Consider the following 16,783-nt stretch of genomic DNA (forward strand, 5'->3'; position numbering starts at 1 on the left):
TAAATTATATCACATTCAAATGCCAGTGAACATTTTGTTTGTTCATTTAGAAAGCAATAACTGCATAAAAGTGATAATAATTTCATGACATATTTAAAAAATTAGGAAAAAATAAGTATAAGGTTGTTTGAATTTGTGAAATAATGCTTTATACTTTGTTCACTTATTTTGTTTATGTTCTTTCATGGTGTAAAAACAATCATTATAAATTGGTGTGTAAAATACTAAGTTATACATGTTTCTAGACATATCATCATATTCCATATTTTACACAAATTCAACAATTACTTTAAATTAACCAAGAAAAAATACAAGAGAAATTGTTATATTTACTTTTCTAAATTAAAAAAATAAGGTCTTAAAATAAAGTGTTCCTATTTACAACTGATGTTAATTTATAATTTTTACAGCTCAGGTAACCAAACCATTGTGCTTTAGCCAAATCTCTTCGGAGATCTTTTATTCTTTTGCAGCCACTGAGAAGACAAAGAATGTAATTTTTAAAACAAAATTGAGATAGGATAAAATGCAGGATCCAAGCTCATATATCTGTGCACCAATTGGCTGAATCTACAGTCACTCTGACATTTCTTTTACCTTAGGCTTTTCCAAGGCCAGAGACTATTTCTAGCCAACAACTGTAAATTTTAAAGTCAAGGAGAAAAGTTATCTTAGTCAGATCATTCAAGTTAACATTTTACAATTTTCATAATTAATACGAATTCTTTAAACAAAAAGAGAGTGATAACTTAGAAGGTGAGAATTGAACGTTTGGTGTTTACATTCAAATTTTTGATGGACTTCTGTACTTGAGATTGTTGAGAGGTGAGTGTGTATTTTATGCAACGTTATTTTTAGTTTATTATAGTTTAGTAATACAAATAATGTAATATAGTAGAATTACAACTTGTCAGCATCTGCATTCGTACCAACCTTTTTAGTGGGACAACCTCAATTTCTTTAGCTAAGTTGTGTTTTCCCTAAAAAAGTTCATTGATAATATTAATTAAGATATGAAGAAATTGTCTTAGAAAATTTTATGAGAAGAGTAATTTGGTAGCATGGTATGTTATAATGCACCTCCTTTGTGTGCTGTCAGCGTCTGAGAATAGCTAACTTATATGGTATATTTAGACAATCACAGAGCTGCTATAACGGAGATTAAGGCAAAGTGATAGAATGGGACTAGAACAGTCTCAGGACTCAGGTTTCACCTTCAATGCACTTTGATGTAAGCGAAATATGTTCTCAATATCTTATTGTCATTAATAAGAAAAACAAATAATAATCTGATACTGACAACAGTTAGGTTACATTCAATCTATATCCACAGTATTGAAAGAAAACTGTGAAACTGCTGTCTGCAGCCATGCGCTGCTGAAGGATTCCAGTCTCATCTGTAAGCAAGTTATTCTTTGTTTTCTATTACAGTAATAAACACCAGGACAAAAAGTAACACGAGGGGAAAAAGCTTTATTTTGTCTTACAGCCTAGAGTCCATCATGATATTTTTAAACTAATTTAATACACATATTCTTATTATAATATAATATTCAAGCATAAGGACACTCAGGGAAGGAACTCTAGACAAAAATATGGAAGCAGGAACTGAAGCACATCCATGAAGACACTCTGCATACTGGCTTGCTCTGTGCTTTTTGATGTAACAGAGCACCATCTTCTCAGAGGTGGCACAGCTCACAATAATCTGAACCTTCCATACCACTAGTTAAAAAAAATGCCCTATAACTGCAACTACATGTCAAACTGACAGAGGCCTTTCCTCACTTGAGTTTCTCTTCTCAAATAACTATATTTTGTGTCAAGTTGCTTAAAAGCTAACGAGCACAAACATGAAAAGATAGGACATTAGTTATGATAAGTTGGCTATTACTGCTATGGTTTATTTTTAATAGATAGTCAACGTGTTGAAATAAGAAAATACTTTAGATAGCAGGATATACTCATTTTCCATTTCAAGAGAATGAGAGGACATAAGAAAAGGATTTTTGCCTATGGCATTAATCCAAGGACAAAACCCAATATAAATATAAAAGTTGCCTATGTCAATGAAAAGGGGCCTTCTGGAGTTCTATTTTTTTTAAGTATTTTTTCTTATATAATTTTTAAATGTATATTTTTATTTTAGTAAAATTGACATGATTTTATTTCTTAAAGATTTTTATTTTATATATTTATTCTTCCTTCATATAATATTTCCCAACCAAAAGTTTCCTGTCCAATCCCTTCTCCCATTCCCCCCAGACACCACCCCCTTCCCCATCCACTGCTCCTCTGCTTTCCATCAAATATGAGCAGATTTCCCAGTGTATCAACCAAACACAGCCTAAAAAATGCAATGAAGCTATGCATGAACCCTCCTATCAAGTCAGAAAAATCCAGCAGGAGGTAAAAAGCACTAGGAGTAGGCAAAAGAGTCAGAGACACCCCTATTTCCATTGTTAGAGGTTCAACAAAAACTCCAAGCAGAAGAAACACTGCATGTGTTCAGAGGGCTTGGAGAAGACACCTGCAGGCTCTGTGGTTGCTGCTTCAAGACTCTGTGAGGGCCTAATAGCCCTTTGTAGTTGATTCTGTGGGCCTTATTTTCTTGCTGTCCTGGATTCCTCAGTTTCCTACAATCCTTCCCCTTTCTTTTTTTTTTTTTTTTTTGTGGTATTCCCCAAGCACTACCTAATGTTAGGCTATGAATCTTTTAATCTGCTTGCATCACCTTCTGGAAAAAGTCTCCCTTATTATGATGGTGATCTGATCTTATGAGAGTAGCAGATTATGATTAGGAATAATTTCATTAACTTACTTACTCACTTATTTATTTATTTAGCCAATGTTGTTTGGTTCTGTTCCAGAAAAATCCAGCTTTGGGATCCTGGTCATCCAGGCACTATTGGTGATAGGATCGCTCCCTTGGTGTAGACATTAAGTTTGAACAGTCATTGGTTTGTCATTCCAACAAGCTCTGAGCCAGCATTGCTCTAGCATATTTTACAGACAGGACAGGTTATGAGTCATCGTTTTGTCCCATGAATTGATGTACCAGTGCCAGTACTAGGAGCCTTGTCTGGTTACAGAAGATGATAGGTTCAGAGTCCATATACTCCATTATTAGGAGGTTTAAACTTATAAATATTACGAAGGGCAATCTAGCTGTGACCTCTGTCACCCCATTGATTACCAAGGGTTGATTCAGCTGATCTGCCTAGCTAGGCAGGTGCCCTCTTCCTTCCTTGCCATTCAATGTGCATCCCTCTCAAATATTCATGCTTTGTGGTAGAGGAAGAATTTCCCTGAACTGGGAAGGAGTTCTCTTCTGTCAGATGTGTATGAATAGCTGTATTCCCCTACTAGACCTCCAAATAAGCTCTTAAAAGTTTTATATGAGAATAATCATTAACCAGAATTATAGTTTTTCTATTAAATGCCTGCTTGTCAATTTTTTGGCATTTAAAATATATTTTAAGCTAGATAATATTAACATGAATAGAATTAAAATTGGACTGTTAAAATATAGATCATAACAAATTAGTGTAATGAAATATTTTCCAAATAATTGCACAAATGTCAATTTAGTTTCTCTAATTTGTCACATTATATTCAACTCTGCACTTCATTTTAAATATCCATACTATGCTTAATTAATACAAACATCATAGCTATGACTACAATTCTAAAATTAATGTAAGAAAATTGAATAATTATTGTTATATGTAAAAAGGAATGCCTTCTCACAGCATTTAACTTTCTTTTTTGGTGTTGTAAGCCTTTCTCAGGACAATGGTTTTCTGCTATCCATGTCACATTCCTCAGTGCTTTCAATGACAGATATATCAATTAATGACAGTAGTCCTGCTCCCTTTTCAGTATCTCTAGTTCTAACTAAACCACTCTTGAGGAATTCTCTATGTAACTCCCTTCACTGCACTCACTGTAAGCTTCAGAATCAATCTACTGGCTTGGGAGAATCTTGCTCATACTGGCTTTATTACTATAGCTGCACATGAATGTGAATTTTGATTTCTATTGGTATATGTTCACCATCTTCAGCACAGTATGGATAACAGAAAGCAGACTGCCATGTATGTAGAGATAGTACAACAGTGATGGGATGGGTCCAATGGCTGCTCTGTCCCTTTCAAAATTCATTACAAGTTATCAAGTTACAGGATAGAAAGAAGCCATCCCTTGATATATCTTGGGTTTTAAGAAAGGATCATGAAAGTCCATACAGGAAGGGAACCTTTGTGGTAATGATTTACAGTGTACAAAGGTGTTGTGTAGTTTCAAAATGTGGGCTTTGCTTATTTGTGCTAGAACCAAAAGGTCTAATTTTCTTTTATAGATTCGTTTCTACACATCAAAAAACCAAATGTGTACCACTATGAGGCTATGTATCACTTAAAATTATTTACATTTTCAACAATGTCAATCTATAATTTATACTTATATTGTGGCAAAGCTACTAGGCTTGAAGTCCATTCTATTGAAGTACATTATCTGCACATACATAGTAGTATACATAATGAGAGATGAACACAGCAACAATTCCATTTGAACTTAGCTAAAAAGGAGATTCTGAATGCAAAATAATTGTTTAATATCCAATAGTTAGTATAAAAATTATCACATTACATTCTTTCAGTTTGACTCTATAAATTATTTTTGTTGATTAATTTGTAGATACAAATAATAAGCTTTAGAATTTAGTTTCTATTCACATAAACATGATTGAGAAAAAAGAAATAAAGAGCAAATGATCAAAAAGAGAACACTGTAAAAGAAAAGAAAGTGCTAATTATACAAGAAATTATAAATCTTGTATATTTTTAAAAGGTTACAGTAAGCACATGGTTGATGTAAAAAATATAACAGTGGGTATTCAACCATAACAACTTAATAAATTCTCAATATGAAAATATTAAGTATTATTTCAATGGTTTATTTTCCTGTTAGAGTTGAACTACATGACATTTTATTTTTGTTTACATAATAAAAATGTGTTTTGATATAATTTTCAAGACAATAACTTCAAATATCTCTACCTTCTGCATTAGAATATATAAGTAACTCTCACAATTTTGTAATTATACAAAGAAAATAGGACAATAGCTCATAAAAATGCAATACTTAAAATTATATCTGTAATTGAGACAAGTGTCCTAGTGACATTGAGCATAATCTTGAAAATCTAACTAATGGGAAAACAACTTCAAAATTTATCCATCTTAGTAGAAATTCTTCATACTATGTACCTTTCAAAGCATCTGTCAGTTTAATATTAAAGCAGAAAATACAGTGTCTGATTTAATATAGTCTATGAATTAATAGATTTAAAATAAATAAACAAAGGCCACAGACATAGGACATACCTTAGTTAACTTGTTGATTCTGATATTCAGATACAAGTTTCCTTGATAGATTCTGAAGAAGTAGCTCAGTTGATAAATTCAGATAAGCATGAAGACCTGAGTTCAAATCCCCAGATATAATATAAAAAGCTGGAAATAGTATGGCATATCTCTGTAACCCTATTGAGAAGGGTTGAGAAGATCACATCCTTCCACCATACAATAGCACAGGATATGCATTACCATTCCAAAATGTACAGAATTCAAATAGTAAGGAAATACTGGACCAAAGCAAAACCAAAGACTCACTGAAACTACAAACTCTAAGTGTCTCTCTATGTGTTATGTCATAATGTTCTTTAGATCTCCAACTCCTTTCAGCTCTGTTGACTGCAATACATTCCAGTTTCCACTCCCTGTTAGCAGCTTTCCTTGGCAGTTATTCACTAATTTCTTAGTGTCTCCAAGGAAATTTAGGCTTCCCCTTAACATCATAGCTTCACACAATGATTTTTCTAGGCCTTCCATGCAGGGGCACCACTAACACATGCCTAACTTCAGTGACTTTTCTTGCTGAATCAGAGAGAATGAATAATCCCTTTATATCTAGGCATCTCTGGCCCACCATGGAGGGGCACAACTGACACACACCTGGCCTTAGTGACTTTTTCTAGTCAGAAGGAAGACGCTATAAACCCTTTCTTATATTCTTCACTCTAAAGATAGAATCATGTCATATGGCTGAAGCTGCCATATTCTGCTACTGGCTGGGGCTAAAACACGGTCCCCTTTTTCAATTACATTTTTTTTTAATTAGGTATTTATTTCATTTACATTTCCAAAGCTATACCAAAAGTCCCCCACCTGCTTTCCCACTCACTCCCCCACCCACCCACTCCCACTTCTTGGCCCTGGCGTTCCCCTGTACTGAGGCAGATAAAGTTTGCATGACCAATGGGCCTCTCTTTCAACTGACGGCTGACTAGGCCATCTTCTGCTACATATGCAGCTAGAGCCACGAGCTCTGGGGGGTACTGGGTAGTTCATATTGTCGTTCCACCTATAGGGTTGCAGATCCCTTTAGCTCCTTGGTTACTTTCTCTAGCTCCTCCATTAGGGACCCTGTGATCCATCCAATAGCTGACTGTGAGCATCCACTTCTGTGTTTGCTAGGCCCTGGCATAGTCTCACAAGAGACTGCTATATCTGGGTCCTTTCAGCCAAATCTTGCTAGTGTATGCAATGGTGTCAGCGTTTGGAGGCTGATTATGTGATGGATCCCCAGGTATGGCAGTCTCTAGATGATCCATCCTTTCATCTCAGCTCCAAACTGTGTCTCTGTAACTCCTTCCATGGGTGTTTTGTTTCCAATTCTAAGAAGGGGCAAAGTGTCCACACTTTGGTTTTCATTCTTCTTGAGTTTCATGTGTTTAGCAAATTGTATCTTACATCTCGGGTATTCTAAGTTTCTGGGCTAATTTCCACATATCAGTGAGTACATATTGTGTGACTTCTTTTGTGATTGGGTTACCTCACTCAGGATGATGCCCTCTAGGTCCATCCATTTGCCTGGGAATTTCATAAACTCATTCTTTTTAATAGCTTTATCAGATTTCTTGTTTCTGTCATGGAACTTTCTCTGTGGTACCAATATCTGTCTTAGTTTTGGTTTTATTTATGTAAAGAGACATCATGATCAAAGCACCTCTATTTAAAAAAAGTTTAATTAAGGATAGCTTACAGTTTCAGAGGTTTAGTTGGTGATGAGAGTGCTGCATCTTGATCTGAAGGCAGAAGGAGACTGTCTTCTACATTGTGTGGAGCTTGAGAATAGGACACTTCAAAGTTGACCACCAAGGTGACACACTACCTACTCCAACAAGTCATACCTTCTAAAAATGCCACTTCCCATGAGCCAAGCATTCAAAAACATAGGTCTTTGGGGGGGGGATGCTGTATGCCTATTTAAATCATTATACCACTCCATAATTACTCCCATAGGTACACACAAAGAAGCGCGCGCACACACACACACACACACACACATACACACCACACACACCATTCTCTCACAAATCCTTGTGGAGTGCATTGCCCATGTCTACAAAGAATGTCAGATGTTTCTTGATTAAAGCAAGTAAGCAATATGAGGAACCCCTTATCATTAGTTTCCTGTCATCTTCTGCTGTTAAGGTATTTATTTTTGCATTTTTCTTTTATGCTTTTATGTAATTAATGTGTTCTTCAATTATCAACCAAGGATATAACTCTTGGAAGTAACCACCTCAAGTGAAATTATTTCATAGTTCTGACAATATAACAAAAAGTTCTAGATATCTTCTTAACTTGTAGCAATAAATAAATAGTAGATAGATAAATAGATAGATAGATAGATACATACATACATACATACATACACACATACATATATACACATATATACATACATAGATTAAAATAAGCTTGAACCAACAGTCCTCTAAAGAAAAATAAATACTCAAATGATTAGATGCAATAGATTATTTGATAGCTTATTTGAGAATATTCAAATTTCATATCTAATGGAAGCTACCTAGCAGCTACCTACCATATAAATTAAAACTAAAACAAACAGAAGCTATCTCCTAAAACCACTATACTGTAATGGTATCATTGTTATTTGCATATATTTAGTTACTATCTGCTTCATGAGAGGCAAATTATCCATTAAAGGAACTAAATAAGACAAATTTTCCTATCACATTTTAGAAAATAAAGGCTAAAAACTTTTTTCAGGTTTTTTAGCTTGCCCAAATTCCTAAGAAATAGTCAAGATGTATTGTCCCTCAAATCAGGTAGTGTGCACTTACTGTTTTTTCTTTCAGCTCTTATGACTTCATCTAGAGTTCAGTATATGAGTTTGTGTTTATTAAAATGACTCCTTAAAAGAGAATTCACTTTCTATTTTGGACAGCTCAGATTTCTCCTTTGATCAAAACAAAAGAAAACAAAAAACCAACAAAACAAAACAAACAACAACAACAACAACAAAAAACCCTTCTTTAAAGAGAGAAGTAGTCTCAAGTTCCTGAATTAAAACTCAGAACAGTAGTACATGTATATATTTTTTTTCCTAAGAACTTTAATAAAACAAAACTATGGCAGGGCTTTGGATCATGTTTGGATGAAGACCACAGAAATCTCTATAATTGAAGAATATGCATTTTGGTAAACAGTTAACAGGTACATACATGAACATATCAAAAAATTAACTATGATAAGAAAAATATGTGTTAATGAAATGGAATCTAGTCTAAATGAAAATCAAACACATAGTTGTTAGAACAAAAAAGGCAGGTGACGAGTAAACTGGAAGAACATCAGAACTCTATTCAGATGAGTAATTGCCTTGGAGAGTAATGCTTATAAATATAAGCATTTACTTCCTTAACTCAACAGGATGCTTGGTCTTTAATAATAACAGGAAACTATCTTCTAGTAGATGCTCTGTAAATTACTACTTTTGTGTTAGTGAATCTCTAATGATATTTTATTATTATTCCTGATGTTGTTACTGATTTATTAGTACAGTTAAGATTAACCTGTTGTGATGTCTAATCTTAGTAGTCAACTTTACTTCACTTAGAATTAATTAAAATGCAAGCATCAGGGTGTCACTTTGAGAGATTGATCTTGGTTGAATTATTTAGGTGGGAGACCCACCATCCATACAGATCATTTGATGTCAGAAGGATCCTTCTTAAATTAGGGCCACAACTTCTTAGTGACAGTTCATTTGAAAGGGCTTAGAAGAAGTAAGCTTTCTTTTTTTCTTTTTTTTTTCTTTTTTTTTTCTCTCTCTTTCTCTGCTTGTTTTCACTCTGACTAACAAGTTCATTAATCCTCTTCCTGAGACATTTCTTTGCTTGTTTTAGATAATAATGTTCAGGATTACAACAATACTGAAAACTGGCATCTTTCTAGAACCTTTCTAAGATCTCATTACTGGAATGAGACTACTGAAATATCCAGCCTCCTGGACTGAACAATTACTAGATCCTTGAACTTTGCATCAGGCGACAGTTATTTTGAAACTGGGATCATAGCCTCTAAGCCACCCTAAAAAAATCTGATTTATTTTCTTTCATATTGATTGGATTATTTAAGGTAGGAGACTCACCCTCAAATCATCACACACATACATATACCTAGATGTATATATGTGTATATATTCATTCTATCAGTTATGTTTCTTTAGAGAACCTTGATTAATGAACCTATCATGGATTGTGGATTTAATAAAACATCCTATTTGAATATATGTGCAAAATTTATCTGATAATCATAGAGCAATAACAACATACTTTGTAGTATTTTATATAAGCATGCAAAGGTACCTGAAACACTGTATACTTTAAAAAGTATATATGTATTTCCAAAATAAACGAGTATTAATGAATATAAGATCAGGAAATAGGAGTTCAAATGACCATACATTTACTTTATAATGACATTTGTAACCTCAGTGAACATCATTTTCTTGCTCTGTAAAAGAGCAAAATGGGCTACCTCGTGTTTATTCAATTAGAGTAGACAAGTCTAAAACCATATATACACAAACAAAAGTAGGCTAATCAGGTTGTATTTACATAATTCTTTAAGCATGCATGCATGTACACAATATATAAAACAATAGTAATCAGAGGAAAAGAAGATATTAATATAAGAACATGGTAGCATATGACAGATAGATAGAAGGTACCTTGTATGGGTTGGAAGAAGAAAGGAGGTATAGTGATGTAATTCTAATTTAATCAAAAATGTATTTTTTAAAAGAAAGCATAAACCATACATAAATAAATAAATAAAATATAAACATAATACCCATAGTATAGATCATTCAAAGTAACTAAACTGAAGTGTAAATAAAATTGATTTGTACATTTCTAAATATATAATGATCACAAGTATTACACAAACACACACACACACACACACACACACACACACACACACACACGCAATTTCCCAAGCACAACACAAAGTCACTTTCATTTTCTTCTCTAAACCTGGGTTTTGAAATGAAGATGGCTTTTATTGAATGTTGAATGCAATCCGGCTGAGAGAAGAAATTGTTAATAAGTTTCTTCAATAACACCTCACACACATGCACTCACATATGGATTTTTATCATTCTTGCATGACAGTTTGGTAAACACAATGTGAACAGAATGTCTGGGCAACAAGCAGTTAATGCTGTAAGCCTAAGGAATAAATAGAGGAAAAAAATAAAAGGTTACTGCAGAGCAGTTGATCCATTTTGTCAAAATGTCAAATGTCTCTTCCTGCATGCTTGGAGATATTATTAAAGGTGGCTTCAAGCCTTTTCTGTCTACCTTGCTTCTGTTTCATTTCTCCTGTTCCCAGTCTACAGGCTAGTCACATTGCTCAATCACTGGGCAAATGTTACTTCCTGTCTTCCGCTGCTCAGCCACTTTTATAGTTGCAATAACAGATGCTGTGATTAAGACCCTCAACGGGAAATCTTGAACAAAATGCATCCACTGCCCTTCTTGCTTTCTTATTTTCTTTAAAAAGACTAGCCATCTGTGTTAGCATCTTAAAATTATGTCTCTTTGTTCTTCCAGTCTTGAATATGTCTTAATAAACATATATTTAAACTCTAAAATTGGAGTGTAATTTTGTAAGTCTGTTTGTTGCTGTGAAAATAAATTAAATATTACATCAAAATTTGGATATCTTTTCTTTTGGTAAAAATTTCATACTTTAATTATGTAGTATAGACAGTAAACATTATTTATTTACTAGATTTTCCAGTAAACAATTTTAGCAAAAAATTAACTCAAAATAAAATATAATATAGAAATTTGAGAAACATTACATAGCTCACGTATCAAAAATTCAGGGAACTATTAATGGTCAAATTAGAATATTAAACATATAATCATATATTTAGGAATATATGTGCACATGAAAAATTACCAGGTCTAGTCATTAAAATTAAAATCAAACAAAAATAAAGTATAATGACACAGACTCTAAATAGCATATTAAAATAGAAAAATAAATAAGCATTAATTTGAAATATATCTTCTGTCAGTATAGAACTATTCATTCTGTGAAGGCCATTAAAATGAAAAATTAATGTTAAATAAATTATATAATTGTTTTTAGGTGAAATAAATTTAATTTACTTCTATACAAAATCATGACTGAGAAAATTTTGCATAGTTTTTGTTTAAAGACAGGAATTTGCTATATAGCCTAGCCTCCTCATAAACTTCTTATTCTTCTGTTTCCCAAATGCATAAAATGGAAGTAATAGCAGGATAGAAAAAAGGACTGCAGCTCTTTATGAATTGCTGTTGCTGTATCTGAACAGGCAGCCATTCCAACAAAAGAAGAAGCGTTAACAGCTATTTCACAGCACTAATAAGGAACATTTCCATTTATAATTTGTAATTACCTTGATCAGATTATGCTCCCCCGTATATTTCTCCTCTCAAATATTTCTCCAGTAATTGAGCAATGCAGTTAGCCAAACAAAGATCTCTCTCTCCCCCTCTCTCCCTCTCTCCCTCTCCCCCTCTCCCCACATTTCTGTATGTACACACACACACACACACACACACACAAACTTCTAGGAGTTTCAAGCTATGACAAAAGTGAGATTTCACTGACCCTATTGATAACCTATAAAACTGACATTTACTATGCTGTTGGCTTTAAGAATACTAGTGATTCACATAGAGTTATAATCAGACCCACGTTCTTTTCTAATTAATTAACAATTACATGCTAATGTCTCTTAAAGAATTTGTTTTCTACCTCCCAGTGTTTATGTTCATGTGTAATCATCATATGATTCAAAAAAATGTAATCTCTTTTTATAACCCGTTGTTCTGCTGGGTTGGTTGGTTGTTTTTAATGGAGGAAAGGGGTTATTTGGCTTACATATCATTTTTTTTTTTTTTGGTAAACTGTTTAATTTAAAATATTATCTAAAGTACAAAATTTAGTAGTCTTTCTATATACTCACAGAAAACACTGGAAAAGAATATAAGAAAACTCTCTCATACACAGTTGTCTCAAATAAATAAGTAAAGTATCTAGGTAAGAGAGACCTCACCAAGGATGTGAAGGGATTCTAGGAAAACCTTAAATATCTCATACAAAACATTGAGAAAAAACTAAAAAATGAAAAGATCTATAAGGCTCATAGATTTTTTAGCATTAAATTGTGAAAATGATCATCCTATTTATAGATTTTTAAAGAGAAACCACTATTACCACTTTCTTTAATATAATTCTTAGCTCCATACTAAATTCCTACCCTTATATTTACAGATAAGTATAGTTTTCATTTCTCATCAAAGCTTCTCTTGTAGCAGATGAGGATAATCATAGAAATGTATAACTCATCAAAATGTGGATAAGAAGTGATAGAGGGGCACCCACAAGCATTTTGGATATTCGCAGCTCAACAAGTACACTAAAGGCTCAGGGCACATCACAGAAGAAATAAGACTACAAATACCAGAGAACTAGAAACTTGCTGCAAAATAATATCTGTTAAATATAACAGAGAAACCGAAACCAGGACATTGCAACATTCTGATCGTTAATACAAGACCTGCATAATAAAAACATCAGGTGCCAACATGGATGGGAAAACTGTCATAAAGCTTTACTTCTACAGGAAGAGCCACAGCAATCAATGCATGCTAAGAGAATGAGAATCCCTGGTCAGTGGTGGTGCACACCTTTAATCCCCGCACTTGGGAGGCAGAGGCAGGCGATTTCTGAGTTCGAGGCCAGCCTGGTCTACAATGATTTTTCCAGGACAGCCAGGGCTACACAGAGAAACCCTGCCAAACAAACAAACAAACAAACAATAATAAAAACCACACAACAAAACAAAAAAAGAGAATGAGAATCACATATGCAAACAACACTAAATAAACTCAGTAGGTTCCATGTATATGATATGTGTGTAATAAAAAAATATAATAGAAAGTACAAGGGAGGCGGACAAACAAACAAATATACAAAATAGGTGCAGTTACAGGTGGAAAAGATAGAACTGAAATGATGTAAATACAGGACTTGTATATGAAATTATAAAAAAAAATTCAAAATTTTAATTATAGAAATGTAAGGACCTGTAATGTTTTCCATACTATGGTACTTCACCAGCTACCAACTAAAAAACAGCAAGTTCCTTCCTATCTCTTGATATTAATCTGTGGTTTCTAGAAGAGGATTATAGGCCCCATTATATGTTAATTTGATTTAAATGTTTTGTAACATGCATCCTTATATTTTAAGAAAACATCTGTAATAGTAGGCTTCCATTTGACATGTTAAATACTAAATTTAAATATGAAATATTAAAATTTAAATAGCCGAATATCACTTCAATTTATAAATGTATAGCATTTTCATATCCACTCTACCTAGTGGGCCTCTAGGCTGTTTCTACTCCCTGGTTTTTATGAGTAGAACATCAATAGTCATGGGTAAATAGTCACCTTTCATGAGTCATATGTACCCAAGAATGATATATCTCGTAACATTATTGCAATGCTTTTAGTTTACAAGTCAAAAGTAAAACATTTTCTCTGAAGAGGTTGTGTTCTTTGGATGACAGTGCAGGAAATTGTTATGCATGGAGCAGAGGAGAAAAGAATCATCAGTCATAGCCAACTGTGAATCCAGGGAGATAAAATAATGACCAACCTATTGAAGGTATCTCCAGTAATGCAATAATGGCTTGGATGTCTTAGAAATAATCAATGATTTTCTGATTGAATTGAAACCTGAATCACAAACATGAAACCAGAGTCTGTGACTTTGAATGTCAAATATACTTAAGGAGAATATATTAGTATTATTCTGTTAAATTACCACAGTATTCAAATGATTGCTAGTGACTTATGTTTAAAAATTAATTAGTAATATCTTTCTGTAGAGAAATTTTAATCCAGCCACATAACAGCTCTGGCTGGAATACAAAGAAGAACTTAATATCTAAATTTAGTCCCAAACAATGAAGGTAAAGTTAGTTCGTAGATAAAGCAGCCATATTTGAAAGTGATATCCAATAGAGGGCAGACAAAGTGACTTGACAGAATGAGTCAGAGATTGGATAGTTACAACTCTAATGAGAACAGCACAAGAAAGAGAGTCTTCCTACAAAAACAGACAAGAAAGAGGGCCACCTAAGAAAGCGGTGTAGAGGAAGGGGGTATAGAGGCACAGAGAAGGATGAGAGCCAGAGTCGGGGCGATGGGGTGCGCAGCAGTTTTACTGGAAGAGAAAGTGCTAAAAAGAGAGTCAGCTTAATAGGCAGTAAGTCCCAGAGACTGAAATATTCTGGGACTGGGTTAACAAATCATGTCTGGAAGCCTTCAAGATTTAGGGTTGCAGATTAGATTGTTTAGAGGCTAGAAGCTTCTAGGCCCTGGCTTAGGCATATTGAGTACAATGAAGGAAGCATTGTGGGCTCAACCACATATATGCACAGTTTACATACAGTTCTCATCCTACCACCTCATCTGAAGAAATAAAAATGACATTTATATTTGCATCTTTTAACACTTCTCACTTGTTTTCTTTGAACATGGAGACTCACAACTGATTACAATGTAAAAATTAAAAGACAGTGTGGGAATGCAGAAATTTGCCAGACTGGCGATGATTTTCAGGTATAGTAAACAAGTACCAGTAGAAGACTTTCTAGCACAGCTGCCCAAAAGAGATCCTGAAGAATCTGTCGAGCTGTTCCAAGTTATGCAGAAAGCTCTGAGGTTGTAGTAGTCATCATTCCTTACCTGTACTGGAGTTGGCTTTTCAATGAGCTATGTCTTACTGATTATGCTCGCTAAGTAGCCTCAATAAAACCTCATTTGTTCATCAGGCTGGGCTTTGGCAGAATCTTTCCATTGTTCTGTCATAGCTTCCATTTGTGAGAGGAGCAGGTCTGTGTTGCTTTTCCACAATAAAGGGCTCTGTTTCCCTAAAAAGTTTAGAATGTATTTCTCTATTAAGAATTCCATTGGTATTTTGAAATGAAGTACTTTGGGCTTGGGATTCACTGCAAAAAGTACATAGACATTTTAATTCAAAAGACCCAAGTTATGGATGTAGATGTCATTCCAATTTAAATGTTCTCTGTACTTTTTCAGTTCCTGTAGGAATAATGAGATAAGGAATATCCTCCACAACTATTTCCCTAGGTTCCCGAGAAAAGATCAAACTCAGGTCTTCAGTCCTCAGGTGTATTTCCGTTAAGAATCAGACCTATCTCTCCAAACATCTATATGGTTTTCCTGCTAATGACACAAGCAGTCTGTATAACATGTTCACAATACTATGACAATTTAGCATGTATGTCTATACTCAACAGTTATCTTAAAACACAGTGATATTTTCTTTTTGTTCATTTATGCCTCTCTCAAATTGAAGATTCAAAAATTACAAAACTAATAAAAACATAAAAAGAAAAAAAACAGAAAATGCTTCAGACATTGTCCAAAATGGTAGAGATTAAATAAATATGCTCTAAAAACAGACACACCTTTTTATAGAAAGATAGATCACTATTACAATGATAAAAATGTTAATAAAACCTACTATTAGGCATATTGTTTTAGAGAGAATATTATATTAACCATCCCCAAATGAAAGTTAATAAATAGTGGCTAAACTTTGGAGGATAGGAGCATTTATGCCCACTATCATTTATGGTAGCATGTAAGACTATGGTCCTCATGGAAAAGAGAATGGAACTTCAGAGTACAAAACCAAGCTACCATCTTCTGGAATGGTGTTGTCAAAACTCAATTGTTAACACATTATAGAGCAGTGGTTTATCCAGAAAACTCAAACAATTTTCATGCGCCTTGACTGATCAATAAATTTTAAAAGTAAACAAATAAGTGAAATTATAAGATTATGTTTATCTTGTTTCTAAGAGTGTTGATATCATAGAAATTAAGAGTAACAGCCAGACCTGAGTGATTCAATGAGATATGGAGATGAGCAAACATTGGTTACTGGTCACTAAGATACTACAGTAATAAAAAGAAGTTTTGGTTTTCAATTAGTTAATGTGAAGATACTTAATGTTTTAAAAGAACAGGACAACACACTGTCTATTAACATCAGCAAAAGAAGTGATAGATGTTTCATTACATAGCGTGTATATTTCCTGATTCTGATACTATATGATGGGAGGGCTTACATGTATACATGTATGTTCTAGAAAATATGATAATGATAGTTTCTTAATACAGAACGACACTTCTAAGCTTCCTTGCAGCCATGCAAGAAAATATCAGAATGGAAAGACTAAAGGGAATACATAATCTAATTTCTGCAGTTATTTCTTCCTTTTAAAGTTGTGTAGCCATCTT

Source organism: Mus caroli, chromosome 14 (genome assembly GCF_900094665.2).
Source record: "Mus caroli chromosome 14, CAROLI_EIJ_v1.1, whole genome shotgun sequence".
Taxonomy (NCBI): Eukaryota; Metazoa; Chordata; class Mammalia; order Rodentia; family Muridae; genus Mus; species Mus caroli.